The sequence below is a fragment of the Centrocercus urophasianus genome, unplaced genomic scaffold (genome assembly GCF_019232065.1).
Source record: "Centrocercus urophasianus isolate 14NV4802_14NV808 unplaced genomic scaffold, USGS_Curo_1.0 seq_10, whole genome shotgun sequence".
In the NCBI taxonomy this organism is placed as follows: domain Eukaryota; kingdom Metazoa; phylum Chordata; class Aves; order Galliformes; family Phasianidae; genus Centrocercus; species Centrocercus urophasianus.
In genome coordinates this window covers 27,938,162-27,951,709 of record NW_024884142.1, presented here as the reverse complement: position 1 = coordinate 27,951,709, position 13,548 = coordinate 27,938,162, and the positions used below count along the sequence as shown (strand labels likewise).

The window sequence follows — 13,548 nt, the reverse complement described above, 5'->3', positions numbered from 1 at the left end:
ACCCCGAGCGCGGCGCTAAGTGAACCACGCCACCAGCCGCAGCCCCGCCCGCGGGCTGAGGGCCGGGCGAGAGGCGGGGCAACAACCGCCGGCCCCTCCGAGCGGGGGCGCGCTCCGGGCGGGGAAAACGCATTCCTACGCCCGGCCCTCACAGGCTCCACCCCCGGCTCGCGGGGCGATGGGCGGGGCTAGCCTCGTTCCCACCCCTCAAGTCCATATAAAGGCCGCGAGCGCCCCCCGCCCCCTCTTTTCCCGTGGAGCGGTGGCGGTGGCGGTAAGGGGTCGGCAGGGCGGATGAGTGTGGCGCTGTGCGGTTTGTGCTGGGGGACACTTGGGCTTGTTGGTTCGCGCTTGGACAGCCGGGGGGCACCGTGTTGCGATGCCGCGTGTTTGTTTGAAGCTGAAGCAGGCGGCGAGGCTCGCTCCGTGGGGCGGCACGTACAGGGTGCGGGCGCTGCGGGGCGGCAACCGCCGTGAGGCCGCAGCCCAGGGGGTAAAGCGCCGCGGCGGCGAAGGGACGGAGGGGCGAACTGCAGGTCCCGGCGTGCCACGCGCCCCACGGGCAGGGAGGCGGGAAAATGGTGGGACCGGCTCCCTGCCGGAAGAGGCGCGGGGCACGCTGGGACGCGTAGTTTGTGGAGGCGGCGGCCGCGTGGGCGGCGGTGTCCCATTTTGCCCCGGTGCGGGCGGTGCCCGGAGGGGCGCTGCGTGGCCCGCGCCATTTTGAGCTGAGGCTGGTGGCCGTAGAGGTGCCGGGGGCTGCTGGGTGATCGCTGCCCGCCTGCGCCGGCAGCCGTAAGGCGTTAGGGTCGGAATTCGCCCCTTCGTTAGTGAAAAGTGAAAAGCGGGGCGGCCCTTCGTTACGTTTGGTTGTTGATTACCTTTTCTCACGCCGACACACAGATCGACGGGAGAGAGGTATTCTGACATGAGGTTAGAGCGTCTGTGAAGAAGTCAGTGGCCCTTTTACTTCGTCATAGGATTGTGTGCTTCGTGAATCACCAGATGAACGCTTTAACCGTTGAGGCTTGCATTTGTTGCTAGACAGTGAGAGCAGAATAAAAGAAGCTTTATGGAAATGCATATTTTTAAAAATCTTTAGCCTGAGATGCTCCTTTCTCTATGGGAATGCTGCTGTCATTGAGCAGTAGTTGTCCTGGAAGAGCAGGAATTGTAAGCAAAAGAGAGAAGTAAGCTTATCTGCGAGCAGCAATTAGAAGGTGGCTGTATTCATGTAAGAGGCAATCGCTCTGCCTTGTGATGGCTCATCTAATGATATCCCGAGTCAGGTGTTAGATTACTGAGCAGTGAAATTCTTGTATCTTTACTAGCTGTTAGTACACCGTGGTTATTGGGTGCAATAAGTATACTTTAATTACTTTCATCTGAAGCGAAGCCAAGTTTAGTAATCTATCCACAGACTGCGGCCTTTGTTTCATCTGCACGGTGTGCAGTAATAAACATCTTTGTTGAAAAAAGGAATGTATTTGAAATGTACATAACAAAACAAATATTTTCTGTGCTTTATGAATGAATATAACTTGTTGTTTCCTTGTTACTTAAATGGCTGTATTTCTTGCTGCCTTCTGAAAAAACTGCAAAATAAGGCTTGAGTACTTAACATTTCATTGTTTCTGTGACTTCAGAAAGTCTTAATGTGTGTTATCAAGGGATCTGCTACTAAGTATCTGCTTCTTTCAAATGGTAAGCTTGTCTGCTGTTTATTTTTAGGTATGAAGCAGAAACTTTTGGTGGTGTCCAATATGTTGTGCAGAAGCATCCAGGTAATAGTTGTTTTTTTGCTATAGGAATAGCCCTGCATGTAAATGTTTCCATTTCAGTTTCCACACTTTTGTCTGACAAAAGTATAGAATGTGTGAGGTGCTGAAGATTGTCATGTTTATATGGCTGTTGAGTGGATCAAAACAGAAAACCAGTTGCAGGACATTGCATTTGCATGGTTGCCTTTAAAATGATGAGTAATTATGTGAGTTAAGACCAGTACTGCGGTCACATGTTTTTAATTATCATCTTTTCTGTACCACTTCATTAAGTATGAGGGCCTACACGATAGATCTCTTGATTAATGCACCATCTTTGAGATCAGTGTAATTTAGTAACTGTTAACTGTCTTGCATTGGACTTGTATTGGAGCTAATGTGAACCCACATATGTGGCCATATTTGAATGTAACTGCTGATCCTGTAAACTATGAACAGTGCAGTAGTTCAGTTGGAAGGAATCTACAAATACTAGGACTAACACTGTGAATAAATGTGTAACATAAAACAGAAGTTTAAGTGATTTGGTTCTTCATCCTAAAAAAAAAGGTCTGAAGTGATTTCAGGCCACCTTTTTTCTACTGCGTATGGAATTTCAACTGCAAGTTCTTGGCAGACAATTGTACACTAATATTGATAATTTTGTTTTGTATGAAAAGAAATTTTATTTCCTGCTGATCACTTCCTGACATGGTATTATATGAGATGGTGCTTAGACCTTTGTAACTGATTTTCTACTTGAACTAATTTTTGTTTAATTTTGATTTTAGCCCGCCATGGAAGCACCATTGGAACTAGAAGAGCATTTGGTACACACAAGTGGATTTTCCTGAAAGCTGTGTATGTTTTGAGTGATCTGTGGAGATAAATTAACTTGTTAAATGGCTTAGCAACAAACTTGTAATCAAATTAGTAACATTGTCATGAGCTCAGAAATGAGATATTAGTGTACTTCAGGCATGTTATTTGACATGATCTATGTTGAGATGTGTAGGCTAGGAAGGTGGGTGAATAGTTTGCATTATTTCAAACAGCTTGTGAAGGAGCTGGTAAAATACGTCTAAGATTTATATTGTAAATGTGACAAAGATTATCTCAAGGTGACTTATAATTATCTGTCAGTATACGCTTTATCAGAAAGTTAATGTAAGAGTTGAGATGAAGAAAATGAAGTTGACAGCTGGAAGTTCTTTGTCAGTATAAACAGACAAATCTAGTTTTAAGTTTCCTATTAAAATGTATTACTTGTTTTTTAGGAGTATAGTCTATAGTCTCATTTTTTGAAAATGCTAAGAAACAATATTAGGATCTGTTCAATTTAACTTGTCAAACTCAAATGCCTACAGCCATTGGCTGTGCCTGGAAAGTAAAAATGGAGAGAAAGGGTGATTTCCAAGACTAAAACTTAGTCATCTTGGTTGGGTTATGTTATTGAATGAACATATTCTAATTGCTTGCTTTGTTTCTATCTAGGATGGCATATGAACAGGTTTTAATAATGGAAAAGTTGAGCATTGTGGTGAAAGATATTCTGCAACTATTCTGCAAGAGATAGAGGTAATACTTAGTGATAAACTGCTGACATTTTTTGTTGATGTATTCCCTATTAAAGCCCAGGGTATTCCCTTTCCAGTACAGTTATTGAAGTGGTGGATTGTGATGAAGTTGCCATACCTGATTTGTTGATGAAAAACTTCATACGGATCTGGCTTCTGAGTCAAAACCACTTTTCTTTCAAAAGTCATTTAATCTTTCTGTCACTCACTCTCTGCTAGTTTTACTTCTATGCTGTCCCCATATACAAGCTCAATATTGTGAATACAGGTTTTGGTGCATGACTGAAATGGCTTGTGGATGTGCTGTTGCTCAGCAGGTGGTAGCACCTTTAAAAGAAGGGAGAGGACAAGCTTAGATCTGTGTAATTTCAGATATCTTGTTTTGGAGTGTAAAAATGAGAAACTTGCCAAATATTGAAAGTGCCCTGGTAAGAAAATAAGCCTTGCTGGGTTTTGAGTTAGCTGATGACACTTGGACTATGACTCTTTCAAAAGCACTGTTAACTTAGGATGTTTTCTGATGCGGGCATTAAGGATTGCTGAAGTTAATGGTTAGAGGTGAATTGTAATGAATTAAAGATGTTTCAGCTCTAGTGTTAACGTAATTCGGAAAAGCTAGTCTAAATTTACTTGCAGCAGGCAGAAGATATGCACAAGAATGCTCATTGTGCTGCAGGTGTTTTGGTAGCTGAGCTCAAGGTCTTCTTTCTTCTCAGTTTTCTGAATTTAGTCTTTCTCAGTGAAATGCGGGGTTTGAAGCACAATTTCTATACAAATTCAGCTTTTATATAAAAAGTCAAAATCTAGAAGTGTGAGGTTCTAATTATGCTGTCTCCAACTAGACATCTATAATTTTATTTCACTCCTCTCCCAAAGGAAGGCATTTAAAGACTGCTACTAGCAGTTTCTTTTAAAGAATGGGTTTTGTCTCAGTATGTAAAGTTTAAATAAAGGAATGAAGCTTTTTTGTGTGGAAGTGCTACCTGTAAAATAATGTCTTGTTTAGACAGAAAGTCTAGAGGAAAGCTGAAAGTAGCAAACCTTGTTAATAAAACTAATTGGTGCAATTTTTGTCTTTGCAGGGATGCTTGAAGGTTGCTTCTTGAAGGTATGAATTCAATAAATGATAGAATTAAATTATAAAAATACACGTGTCTGACTTTTGAGATTAGATTATTATTGTGTCATGAACAGGTAAAACATATAAAATATTAAAAAGATGATAGATTTGGTAGTTCTTTCAGGCCTTGAAAACTTGGCAAACTGTTTGAATGACTGTACTTAAAGCTGCATTATCATGTCAACCACATGAAAAAGTACGAGGTGACGTGTAAACAATTACTGCAGATGGCTTATCTGCAATACAGTAGAGTTTGTGTATGCGCATCATGGGAAATGCTGAAGTGTTTCATCACCTATATTGGCTTTAATTATAAGTTTCATCAGTTCCAGCTCAAGATACCATGGTTAATTCTCCTGTTACTTCAGGTGTCCTGCATAGAAGAATGGTTTTTTAATATAACACTTGTTGGTTGATTTGGGCTTTCAGTGTTTTGCTACCAGCTGAGAACCATATTCTCACTAATATTTCCAGAAATTGTTTGATTACAGTAGGGGGAGGCTTAGACTTAGCAGATCAGTTGTCTGTCACAGCTTATAGCAAAGTTAAGTAGTGTCCAGGCAAGACATGTAAAAAGAAACTTACTTTGGTGCGAGAACGCTTGTAGGTCACATTTTCTGAAGCTTAATTAGTACTGGTGTTATTCCACCACATGCTTAGTAATGAGAGACCAAATAGTGTGCTGTGTTTTGAGTGATGGAAGAAAACATTTCTGAGCTAATGAAAGTCTCTTTTCCAGCAGGAAAACGGTCACAACTGTATGAACAAAGCTTCTAATTTGTTCAGGTATGTAATTAAAAAGCTTCCAAGCATTTTATGATTGTCTGAAGTAAGTCTGTGTTTACAAGTAAGAAATTTTTAGTGCTGTGACTGTTGCTAATACGCTTCAATAACTGATAGGTCTGTATTGTAACTTCCTACTAGTGTATGTCTACTGAGTATAAGATCACTTACTACCCAAGGGACTGCATGTGCCAGTAGTTGTGCCTAACCTTAGCTAACCTTAAAATCTACTTGTGAAGTTTTAAATACTTACCTTATTTATGTGTGAAAGGATGAAGAATGTTCAACTTTTTCATTGCCATCAGCAACGCTGTCAAAGAAGAAAAGCGCATCATGCATTAGATTTACTTTTGTGGTACAGTTTCTGCATCTCATCTATGATGATCCTATCCCGAACCTGAATTCTTTGCTGAAAAACCTACGGATCCGGCATCTGAGATGAGATCAGAATGCTAGATTTGAACTTACTGAAAAGTATTACAAGTTCTGTGCAGTTTCAGGTGCTTTTGCCAAAAAAAAAAAAAAAAAAAAAAAAAGTAAAAAATATACAATTCTGTGCTTATTTGCAAGTTTAAGTTTCTTCCTCCTCAAATGAACCATTTTATTTAGACCTTGTTCTCCTTTTTCCAGTGAGTTGGAACGTTTTTGTCAGTGCTGCTTGACAAATGTGGATCTGTAACTGGAAGAAAGTGTAACACCTGGAGAGATGTTCTCGCTTGGATTGGGACCATGCTTTTAAAATCCTGCTGAAACAGTTGTTGAAATTGTTTAGCAGACACTGTTATAAAAAACTGCACGTGAACCAAAATTACTGTCTCTGCATATTTAAAATAACACTTTTTCCAGAACATCAAACTGCCCTCTTTGGGAAGGATAAATGTAGCAGTAGGGAAATAAGTGGTGAGCTTCCGTATATGAAAAAGAAACAAACTATTGGCTCTTAGGAAATGTAAAGGTATGCAGACTCCTTGATACTGAGCACCTGTAATTCAAAGCAATGGAAGTTGCAAGTAGACTGTGCAGCACTGATACATAAATTCAAACTGCTGAGTGCTTCTTGAAGATGTCATGTAGGAGATGGAAGGAAGTAGATAAGGTGGTGTGGAAGCATCAACATGAACCACTTGTAAAAAGAAACACTTGAAATTTCAGGTGGTGTGAGGGAAGTTGTGATTACAGAAAAGCCATGGACTAAAGCTTTCATTTTCTTCTACATCTAGTCGGGGTGAGAAGGAAAGGGGAGTTTTCATGAGCTGCCAATTTAGCATGAAAAGACCAGTACTGGAAATGGAACTGTGCCCACTGAAGAAGACATTGGCAGTGTTATCTATTCCCAGCGTGGGAGTATAAGCATTGGAACATTTGCTTGCAGCAGTCACTAACCACACAGTAACACGTTAACATTGTATTTGTTGTATTAAGCAGATCATCTCTTTTCCACCAAGGAAGAAAGGGATTGTAAATTGATTAACTGAGTAAGTTGCCTTTTAAGACAAATTATACACGGAAGATTCAATCCACCTTAAGGTGTGGCTCTTGTACTGCATTCTCAGGAATGCATTATAAAGGAGGGAATGTGACAACTGCGTGGTAGCCAATGATCAGTAGTGCTGTGGTTACTGAATGATTTTTGGAATGTACCAAATACAGAAACAATCCTGTAGTTTGCAGCCAAAAATGACAGCATTGAAGGCTAGCAGTTTTCTTCCTTCAGGAAGTCTAAAAGAACTTCATGAAATACACTTATTTCTAAACACCAAATACTTGGAAGGTCCATTTTTCTGTCAGTGCACTATTATAGTAGTGCAGAACATGAAGTAGCAGCATCTGAAGCGTTGGGAAGATCAGAAATAAGTTTGACTACAAAAATGTACATTAATGGTGTGACTGAAGTCCAGGAGTGGCTTGGCTTACTGCATAACCTGCTTTGGTTATTCAGTAAGTAATAACCAGCTGCTTTGCCTGGTTGGAGACTGCTTCTCAGTGAGGTAGCTGTGTAAATTGGTCTATTGAATGTATCATCAGAAGCTGCAGAATTTTACTACAAAAAAACATCCCTTGATGGCTTCGTCAGGATCCGTTATCTATTAATGTTGCTGAGAGGGGTGGGTATTTCTGTGCTGTGTTTTGTATGTGCTCTTGAATAAAGATGAGGATGTGGAAAACTTAACTAGCTGTTGAACATCAGTTCTGTAGTCACTTAAGGTGTTTCCTGACAGCTCATATTTTGGAAAGGTTGCAGAGGCAGTGTGGCCTTATTGTACTGGTACAGGGCATGCTGAACATGTGACATTCCACACACTGGCTCCTGGACAATGTAACCTCCCCTGGCAGTTACATACTTCAGAAGTGCAGAGGAATCAGTCTCCTATCTTAGGTCCATTGCATTTTCAGCTCTTCTCAGTGGTGTGCTCACCACTGAACAAGGGGTAATGGACAAAAATTGGAACAGGAGGAAGAACTTTACTGTGAAAGAGACAGGCTGCCCAGAGAGATTGTGGAGTCTCCTGGGATTTATCAAGATCTGCCCGTGCAACTTACTGTGGGGAACCTGCTTAAGCAGGGCCAGATGGGTCTTGATGATTCACCAGAAGTCCCTTTCAACCCCTTCAATTCTCTGGTTCTTATGTAGTTGACGCTGTTGACAATGTTTAGTGAAGCTGTTGAGATGGTGAGTCAAAAGTTGGCAGTCTTAAGACACTCACCGTGTCTTCTGGAGGGGAAGAAGTGTATTGAAAACCAGAAAAGGATAATTGGGCAGCAATATTTGGTAAGTAGTATATTAGCTATTCCGAAAGGGTTTTTATATAGCTTGTTTAACAGTCCAGGGCAAGCTTTTATTTGCAGTATGTTTTGACTGTAACGGTGCCTGTCTGGCTGAAGCTAATACAAAGCATCTGAAGCTTTTGAGGAGCTCATACTATGTGGGCATGTAGTGAAACTGGTGAGGATGAGTTGGTCTTCTAATTGATATCAAAAAGCTAGAGACAGTTTCAGGATTATGGATGATACTTGAGTACCTAAAGTACTTCAATCTTGATCTAAAATACTGAGGATGTTCTAATCTAGGATTGGCAGTAATAGATAAAAGGGGCCAAGAACTGTATTACATTTGTGCTTGGGATGGTGGAAGCCAATTTTGAGAAGCTATTCCTCATGAAAAAATGTGCCTCACTAAGCCCGGGAAATGACATGTGATGGACAAGTTAACTGCAAATCTTTAGATAATAAATGCTCACTGGGATGCAGAATATGGGTAACCAAAGAAAAATGTGTTACAAAAGATTTGAACAAGTTTTTTAACCATGAGACTATCTTAACAGTCTTCAGAATGAGACTAATGGTTATGATGTTGGAACATCACACAAATTATAAAGTGGTAGGTATAACATTTGTGAGCTTGGTCACGGCAGTAGGGGGTAATGTTGCAAACCACTTGTGGATTTAGAATTTGTACGGGTTTTTTTGTGTGTGATACTTGTATATAATTACGAAGTTGGCATGTAATGAATTTGGAAGGTATGTTAAAGTTCAGTTGCACAGAATACCTTGCTGGATTAAAGCTTTGATTTCAGATGTTGCAGTAAATAGCACGAAAACCCTTTTGCAGTTTGTGTTTTAAATAGTTATTAAAATCTTGCACTGTCACTAGTGTTTAATTTATCACATGGGTATTGGGCTGTGATTCCCAAAATCAGGGGTTAGACAAACTTTGTCCTGGCATATTGCTGCGTTGGTCTTAGTAACTGGGCAAGAGGTCAGCATTCTCCTGAGTTAAGTGAGTGTTGTGTTTAGATGAGCGTCTTGGAGCTTCAGTGAAGTAGAAGAGTAGCTGTGCATAAATGCTTTGCTACCATTTAAGTGAGAAGTCATGCTTAAGGCAGGACGTTTTGTCTGGAGAATTTGTCTTGCTTGTGGAGACAGTAAATCATAAACAGTACCAAGTGAGCTACAGTTACTTTTGCAAAGTACCCGTGCTGCAATGTGAGTTAAGAACAGAAGTGAGCAGAAAATGTCCTGTCAAGATAACCAGTCCACAGAGAAGCATGCTGCCTGCTTTGGTGGCATTGCTGCCTTCTCTTTCAGGCAAACTCTTAATAGTCCAGACTTGCTATATAAATGTTGATTGAGTTGTACTGACACGGATGGACGTTGCAATTGAATTAACAGCTGCTAAGTTCCAAAGGTGGAAGCTCAGCAACGAGTTTTTGAGGAGAGAGGCTCATTCACTTAAGACAGTTGACCTGTCACAGCAGTTTGAGCAATGTTAGACTTTGTCCAAGGAAAGACTTTTTTTTTTTAACGTTGGAGACCATATTTAACCCTCAGTTTGGGATACCATGTTTTCACCACAGTTGAGGACAATCTGAGTTGCAATGAATTAATTCAAGTGGATATTACAGGTGAGCAGAGTACACATAGAAGCCTGTACATGCTGTGTGTTTGTATGTGGCCAGTGACTTGCATTCTGTGTAATTCTCATTAGAACCAGTATTACAAGTATTTTTGCTTGTCTGTTATTAACTGTCTGCTTTTCTTAGAGGATGTAAACTGAAAAACGAAAACAATTCCATTTTCTTTCAAACCTGATGTGGCTTTTTAGTAGATGTTGAGTTAGGCTATCAGGGCTGTGAAAACAGTACTCCTCAGCCATTGTTTGAAACTTCCTGTAGGCTCTGCAAGACAAAGTAGTATTTTATGCTCAAAAGAATGACTGTATTGAGTAAGACAAAATCTGCCTTGCTCAGTATTCTATCTGAGGATGACCAGTGTAAGAAACAGAGGATAGAGATCTTTTCCAGCGGTTTGCTTGGGAATTTCCTAAGGACATGTTAATTCCATTTGAGCATTACTTGGCAATTAGGGCCGATCTCCGTTTAAAAAGATGTAAAATGTGAATGCTATATCAGTTGTAAAATGCATAAAGTAGTGCATATGATTGCAACAGCAGGGAAATAGATGAGAGGAGCTAGGGGAGGACTAAAGGAACAGCTTATTTGTTTTTCTTTGAAGATACTTTAATATTGGTCTTGCTTTCAACTCTTACACTAGTGAAAACTGCAGTAACTGGAGACTGGCTAAGACAGTGTTGCTAGATCAGCATTACTGCTGGAACTGCAGTGGAGATGAAAATTCAGTCTACTGATGTGTGTTCTCACCTTCAGTAGCTCTGAGCCATACTTCAGGCTTGTAATAAGTCAGTACTATTTTTACTTAGGATTGAAGCTCCCTGTAACTGAAGGAACATTGTCTCAGCAATGACGGTACTAGTTTAAGGCTTGTAGGTAGAGAATTATTATTACAGGCTGACCTAAAGTAAACCCGAGTTATTTTGTGTATGTGAGAAGAAGCTAACAGATTAGTAGACTCAAATACTTAGAACTTATTTTGAAGCTGGTAGGCTGAGTGAAAAGTAAAGATTGTATTTTTAGATCGTCTAAAGGTCACTGGAGAGGAAGAATACGCAGCCACAGTACTTGGTTAAGTTACCAATTTGCTCTTATTAACAAGGTTTGGTTTGTGGGAACTGGTGCTCCCCCACCTTCCTGTTCAACAGTACTAACCACACTGTAAGAAGTGGAACAGCAAGAATAGGAGTTACCTTCAGAACATCTTAAAATAGCATTTTTGTTAGGGCATCACAGTGCTGAGGATGTTCCTTCAGAAACTTCATGAGAAGTAACAGTATCCGGATTTTTCTTGATTATTCTTGAACTACTCTTAACAGTTGTCAAAAATAGTTAATTTTAGTTTCTGTGCCCTTGAACTTCTGCCAGTTAAGTTGGTGCTGATCGTAGTTTCTGCTAATTTGGTTTGCAGGCAATATGGCCACTGAAAGCCTCTTTTCTATGTGAAGGAACCTCTACATGGAGACATTCTGGCACCATTGATTTCAGAGTCTTTTTGCTGTGTTTTTTGCCTTAAAAAAAGCTGCCATGATGAGTAGAAATAGCATGACTTCCATCTATGAGTTAGTAGTTTTTAATATGGAAAATACTTAATAATTCTGGCACTGGTAAGTACATTTAAATCTCTTAAATCTGTCTGAATGTGGCAACCAGTAGTTCTTATGACACAGCATATTGGAGAGAAAGGTACCTTTTGCTTGTAAGACTGGTAATCACAGCATGTAGATATTCTAAAACTCTCAAGTCTAACATTGGAGGAGTAAAATGTACAATACTAAATGAAGATTTTCCACCAAAGGAATCAAAAAGATGGTCATGTGAATGAGGATTTTGCACTCAAACTCCATACTACTATGCCTTAAGTAGTAAGACTAGCCTAACTTTCTACCCTCATTTGTTAAATAAGATGCCCAGTAGTGCTTGCAATCTTAGGGCAGCAATTCTGAATTATACTGTGGTGATGTTCTTCTTTGGCCCTTTTGGTTTCAGGTTTTACTTTTAGTTACCTCTGGACACAGCTATATGGAGGTTCTTATGAGCAGTATGTTACTGCTGAGCTGTTGGGTAAGGACTGTTGACTTTGTGATGCCTTTTACCTCACCAACTTTAAAAGAAAAAAGCCTGTTAGCTTCAGTTTCAAGCTGAGGAAACTTGTCAGTGTCTGGGATCACTGCTTATCATGAGATTTGAATCTTCACTTACCCAAAAAGAGAAGAAAATGGTCTACAAAGAGGTTTTCTTTTTCCCTGAGATGGCACTTCTGGAAGTGTCTTGGCCTTAAGTTCTGAAAGAAATGCTGCTTTTCCTGAAGGATCAGTTTGGATGTTCCAGCTAACAACTTTACTGCCTTAGTATGACCAGGAAACATGAAAATTTCTTGATTCTCAATTAGGAAGGGGCTCTTAAGCTGACAAAAAGTATATATATATTTATTCCTAATTTATAGTTCTTTCAGATATCACAGTGGATCTATTGAAGCTTTGAGCTCTCTCTGTGTGAACTTTCTTACTCTTGGCCAAAATTGGGACCTTGGTGTCCAAAATTATTGATGTCTTCAGCACTGTCCCTATCTGAAGATCCTTTTCCCCTTTTATCCTATATGTCAATCTGGCCCATATTGCTTTTCACAGAAATTATGCAACAAATGTACTAAGAACCAAGGCAAAAATATAAAATTACAAAAGATAACTAAAGGCCTTCAATATGAGACTTCAGCAAAGGAAAGAAAAGTCACTAGGAAATTTTTTTGTCTGTAACTTATCATAATACTCCAACAACTGTTGGGCTGTAAAAGACTAGTTCCTGTAGTTGATTTGACAGCTGTGATTTGCTCTTCAAGAAGTCATGAACAGAGCCTACAAATAAGTTGCTGATTTGGTAAACTGCGAATGTATAAAGAATGATGGCCATTTGGACTTCAGGTTGCTTCAGATGTAGGAGAGAAACATTTCCGCTTCAGGACTGATATTGGGCTCCCCATATGTGAAAGTTCCAGCTAGAAAAGGGAAAAGTGAGTTTTCTTTTAAATAAAAACCTTCTTGGAATATAACAAGGCAAAATATCAACTGTAAACTTCTGATTCAGAAAAATCTCGGTTCTCCACAAGTAGGCTCTGAATTCGGCACTTTTCACCTTGAATGTTCTGAGGTCTGGCTGGGTGAAGGAGGCACCTCCATTATTAGAAAAGCAGAGATGATCTGTGAAGATACTGCTCTAGCAGCAACAAAATAGTTACCAGGAGAAAATTGGCATCTTGCCTGAAAGCAAGCATTCTGAGCTTCTGCTTGAGCTTCCATTAGCAATATGATGAGGAGGTTTAAAAAAATTTCCTCATCTGTCTGTATTTCATATCAAACTTCTCTCAGAAATTTGGCCATTAAGATAAAGTAATAGTGTGGAAGATTTTCTGTTTCGGGCCAAACTGCAGAAAATTATCCATGAAATTAATTTGCTTTTTGTGGCTGTCTGAGACAGTGTTCCTTTTTGTATGGAAAAAACCTTTATATTAACTGGGGGGGAGGGTGGGGGGGGGGGATAGACTGCTTGCATAAGAGATCTGGCTAGCAACTGGGGAGTGAGAAAGAGCCCAAGAGAAAATAGTAGTGAGTTATCAACGCTGTTAACTGTCAGCCAGAGGGTAGAAGAAACACGGTGGTATCTAGAGATAGGACAACAGGTAATGGTCTTCAGCTGTGCTAGGGAGATTCAGGTTGGACATCAGGAAAAATTCTCAAGAGTGGTGAGGCAGTGGCACAGGCTGCCGAGAGAAGTGGCGGAGTCGCCATCTTTGGGGCTGTGGATGTGGCACTGAGGGATGTGGTTAGTGGGCATGGTGTGGGTGGGTTAACCATTGGACTTGGTGGTCTTAGAGGTCATCTCTAACCTTCATGATTCTGTGG

The 13,548-nt window shown here is 40.4% G+C and overlaps 1 long non-coding RNA gene and 2 other non-coding genes across 7 annotated transcripts; all 3 read left to right on the top strand.

Moving 5' to 3' along the window:
• Nucleotides 1-244: 244 nt before the first annotated feature.
• LOC122162356 lies at nt 245-13,137 on the top strand. Of its 5 annotated transcripts, XR_006169520.1 has the most exons (8): nt 245-274; nt 1,732-1,784; nt 2,552-2,621; nt 3,255-3,338; nt 4,420-4,445; nt 5,197-5,243; nt 5,871-11,256; nt 11,639-13,137. It is a non-coding gene; the product is annotated as an uncharacterized LOC122162356 (long non-coding RNA). The 5 variants fall into 5 exon arrangements; XR_006169527.1 differs by lacking the exon at nt 11,639-13,137 and having other exon boundaries at nt 5,200-5,243; nt 5,871-7,413; XR_006169526.1 differs by lacking the exons at nt 245-274; nt 11,639-13,137 and adding an exon at nt 299-313 and having other exon boundaries at nt 5,871-7,413.
• Nucleotides 3,433-3,500, top strand: LOC122166648. The gene has a single exon (XR_006170854.1). It is a non-coding gene; the product is annotated as a small nucleolar RNA SNORD50 (small nucleolar RNA).
• On the top strand, nt 5,613-5,680 carry LOC122166643. The gene has a single exon (XR_006170853.1). It is a non-coding gene; the product is annotated as a small nucleolar RNA SNORD50 (small nucleolar RNA).
• Nucleotides 13,138-13,548: the final 411 nt, after the last annotated feature.